This window comes from Schistocerca piceifrons, chromosome 5, assembly GCF_021461385.2.
Source record: "Schistocerca piceifrons isolate TAMUIC-IGC-003096 chromosome 5, iqSchPice1.1, whole genome shotgun sequence".
Lineage (NCBI taxonomy): Eukaryota > Metazoa > Arthropoda > Insecta > Orthoptera > Acrididae > Schistocerca > Schistocerca piceifrons.
The window spans coordinates 662,325,918-662,330,372 of NC_060142.1; the positions used below are offsets into that span (position 1 = coordinate 662,325,918).

At 44.8% G+C, this 4,455-nt stretch overlaps 2 non-coding genes across 2 annotated transcripts; one reads left to right on the forward strand and one right to left on the reverse strand.

The window, feature by feature from the left end:
* Window positions 1-1,526: 1,526 nt before the first annotated feature.
* On the reverse strand, window positions 1,527-1,601 carry Trnas-cga. Its single transcript has one exon. It is a non-coding gene; the product is annotated as a tRNA-Ser (tRNA).
* A 45-nt stretch (window positions 1,602-1,646) lies between these two features.
* On the forward strand, window positions 1,647-1,721 carry Trnas-cga. The gene has a single exon. It is a non-coding gene; the product is annotated as a tRNA-Ser (tRNA).
* The last annotated feature ends 2,734 nt before the right edge of the window (window positions 1,722-4,455 follow it).

The window sequence follows — 4,455 nt, forward strand, 5'->3', positions numbered from 1 at the left end:
ATTTTTTTTGGATGTGTTATGGAAGTTTATTATGTTTTTACTGTTAAATGTATAGTAAGCAATAAAAACAGCAAAAAATATAATGGAGATTTCAGGGTGTTTGTGTTCGTGTAGAATTAGGATTATCATGTAATGTTATGCTGATTTTCGGCAGGTTTCTGTTTAAATGCGTCTTGATCGTAAAAGTAAACTTCAAAATTTATTTGAATATATTTTGTGTGTGGTAACAATGTAATCTCTTACATAAAAAATGAATTGCTTCACAGAAATTGCTGAATGTAATTTTTATAGCTGTTTAAATATGGCGGTCTGTCAGACTATACCCACGACAAAGCGTGGCAAAAAAAAAAGTGACCTGGGAAGGTAAGAATTAAAACATCACTTATAGCTTTGCCCATTTTCTATAATAACGCAATATTTCAAATCAATGCAAATTTTACGAATACAAATTACTCGTTCTTCAAAAAAGGTTAATTTAAAAACCAAAAGTTTTAGTAGGACGAAAAAACCAGACCAAGTTGCAAATTTTTACTTTTTATTCATTCGCTGACTAGTTTCGTGCCGAGACCCTTTTTCAAACCATCATAACAAAGTCGAAAATGGCATTTCCGAAGATGAACATGATGATATGAAAATGGGTCCTTGCAGGAAACTAGTCATCGATTGAATAAGAAGTAAAAATTTGCAACTTGGACTGGTTTCTCGGTCTACTGATTAACAGAAGTTGCTGACCCAAAGTACCCCGGCATGCTGGATGTTCGAAAAATTTTAGTACTGCTGCTGTGGATGATTGATATTTCGGTTTTTTTATCCAGTTACTACGAGGGTAATCCCAAAAGTAAGGTCTCCTATTTTTTTGTAAGTACATAGACCTGTTTATTTCTACAATGGTTTACATCAGTTTACAGCTTGAACATTTAGCTATTTTTCGACATAATTACCATTCCTGTCGACGCAATTTCGTAGACGCTGTGGCAGTTTTTGTATGCCCATGTCATACCAGCTCGCCGCTATACTGTTCAGAATGTTATGAACCTCTTCTTTCACCTCGTCGTCGCAGCTGAATCGCTTTCCGGCCATATGTTCTTTTAACCTAGGGAACAGGTGATAGTAACTGGGCGCTAAGTCAGGACTGTAGGGTGGGTGGGTGACTACGTTCCACTGAAACTGTTTCAGGAGAGCAGCGGTTTGCCGAGCGATGTGTGGGCGAGCGTTGTCATGAAGAATGTGTATGCCCTTGCTCAACATTCCTCTTCTCCGGTTCTGAATTGCCCCTTTGAGTTTTTTCAGAGTCTCACAGTACCTGTCAGCGTTAATTGTGGTCCCAGCCATTTAGCTCCGACGACGAGGTGAAAGAAGAGGTTCATAGCTTTCTGAACAGCATGGCGGCGAGCTGGTATGACATGGGCATACGAAGACTGGCACAACGTCTACAAAAATGCATCGACAGAAATGGTGATTATGTCGAAAGATTAGATTAGATTAATTAGATTAGTACTTGACAGTTCCTGGCACATTAAAACTGTGTACCGGGCCGAGACTCGAACTCGGGACCTTTGCCTTTCGCGGGCAAGTGCTCTACCAACTGAGCTACCCAAGCACGACCCACGCCCCGTCCTCACAGCTTCACTTCTGCCAGTACCTCGTGCTTGGGTAGCTCAGTTGGTAGAGCACTTGTCCGCGAAAGGCAAAGGTCCCGAGTTCGAGTCTCGGCCCGGCACACAGTTTTAATCTGCCAGGAAGTTTCATATCAGCGTACACTCCGCTGCAGAGTGAAAATCTCATTCTAGATTAGTACTTGTTCGATAGATCATGAATATGACACTTCGTAATTATGTGGAACGTGTCAGCTAAATGTTCAAGCTGTAAACTGATGTAAACCATTGCAGAAACAGGTGTATGTACTTATAAAAAAAAAAATAGGGGACCTTACTTTTGGGATTACCCTCGTAGAATCAATACAAACACCTGTTATAATCGAGACCAAACAAACACCAAAAAATACTGATTATTGAGAAATAAAATACCGGTGCCGGTTTTAACCGATCGGTTTTGTGTGTCCCCACATCGGATCTCTAATCGGCGCCCCAAGGAATCTAAAATAAACCCTATTTTGTGGGTTTTTTATCTAATGTACAGCTTTTGAAGCGAGTTGTGTCAGTGTGCGCTGTCTTGGAGGAGGAGCCGGCCGATGTGGCCGAGCGGTTCTAGGCGCTTCAGAGAAGAGAAAATATGACGCTGTAAGTAGTCAGAATGTGGTGCTGTTGCAGGAAATGGGGAGGCACGACCAAACACACGATAATGGTGCTTTCGGCACGTTTATTAGAATATGGCCACAAGTTACAGCATGTGTTCAATATCGTCTTCCGACCCAGCGACTGCATTCGTAACAGGGTATAGTCGACAGTTGCAGCATATCGGCTGTAATCAGAGTCTACATCTACATCTACGTGATTACTCTGCTATTCAGAATAAAGTGCCTGGCAGAGGGTTCAATGAACCACCTTCAAGCTGTCTCTCTACCGTTCCACTCTCGAACAGCACGCGGGAAAAACGAGCAGTGATTTCTCTTATTTTATCGTGATGATCATTTCTCCATATGTAGGTGGGTGCCAACAGAATATTTTCGCAATCGGAGGAGAAAGATGGTGATTGAAATTTCATGAGAAGATCCCGTCGCAACGAAAAACGCCTTTGTTTTAATGGTTGCCACTCCAATTCACGTATCATGTCCGTGACACTATCTCCCCTATTTAGCGATAGAACAAAACGAGCTGCCCTTCTTTGTACTTTTTCGATGTTATCCGTCAGTCCCACCTGATGCGGATCTCACACCGCACAGCAATACTCCAGAATAGGGCGGACAAGCGTGGTGTAAGCAATCTCTTTAGTAGACCTGTTGCACCTTCTAAGTGTTCTGCCAATGAATCGCAGTCTTTGGTTTGCTCTACCCACAATATTATCTATGTGATCGTTCCAATTTAGGTTATTTGAAAATGTAATTAAGTATTTACTTGAATTTACAGCCTTCAGATTTGTGTGACTTACCGCGTAAGACATGTCGTCGTGTACTGTTCTTCACATCAGGAAGAGCACGATACATGACTGACAGACATGATCTTTTAGTCACATCAAATGAAATAGCAAATGCGAATAAGGCCTACCACATCTTGAAATTACCTAGAGATGATGATGAGATCATTGCCGACGGTTTCTCGAAGCATGTCATTCTCCTGGCTACCTACATGTGGTGTCGCTCCATCTTGCGTGAAAATAGTAGTGTGCAAGCAAAGCTGTAATCACGTGTTGCGGAGTGGCCGAGCGGTTCTAGGCGCTTCAGTCCGGAACCGCGCGACCGCTACGGTCGCAGGTTCGAATCCTGCGTCGGGCAAGAATGTGTGTGATGTCCTTAGGTTAGTTAGGTTTAAGTAGTTCTAAGTTCTAGGGGACTGATGACCTCAGATGTTAAGTCCCACAGTGCTCAGAGCCCTTTGAACCATCTTGGAGGAGGCGAGGCTGGCAGAGAAGCAGCCCGCTGCCTGCGGGCGGTGGAGCTGCGGTGGTCCGCGTTGCCCTAGTCCAGAGCCACGCAGGCCGCGCTGATCTGGAGACTCCAGAGGAGGCAGCGGGCGCGTGTGAGTGTGTGTGTGTGTGTGTGTGTGTGTGTGTGTGTGTGTGTGTGGGAGGGGGGGGGGTGAGGCACGCGGATCGATGCACTGCCAGCGCCGCCACCCCCTCCCCCTCTACCCCGACGAGCCTGCTTTGTCTTTCGCGCGCGACGCCGCAGCTCCGCTAACCGCTCTGGTCGAGGTTTCCAGACGTCCCGCTCAACTCGCCAGCACCCAGGGGCTGAGCTAGACGCTGCTGGACCGGAGAACACGGCGGCGCATGTACGTCGCTACTGTCCTGAATTGACTCGTTTGTACAGTCTGGCCCTTTACTAGGGTACGAGTTACGTACTATCCGATTTCTTTATCCAGCTCGAGCAGTGCGGTAGGGTCAGCTGTGTAGTAGCTACCTACTTGTGTATAACTTTGTGGCTGATTACTACATTTAATGTAACTGGATTACGAAGCGGTAACAGACTTCAAGAAGAATATAACAATTCCAATCCCAAAGAAAGCAGGTGAAGACAGATGTGAAAATTACCGAACTACTATCAGTTCTAAGCAAAGAAGGGAAAGCAGAAAGGTGCAAGGAGTATATAGGGGGTCTATACAGGGGCGATGTTGTTGAGGACAATATTATGGAAATGTAAGAGGACGTAGATGAAGATGAAATGGGAGAGATGATACTGCGTGAAGAGTCTGACAGAGCACTGAAAGACCTAAGTCGAAACAAGGCCCCGGGAGTAGACAACATTCCATTAGAACTACTGACAGCCTTGGGAGAGCCGGCCCTGACAAAACTCTACCATCTAGTGAGCAAGATGTACGATACAGGCGAAATACCCTC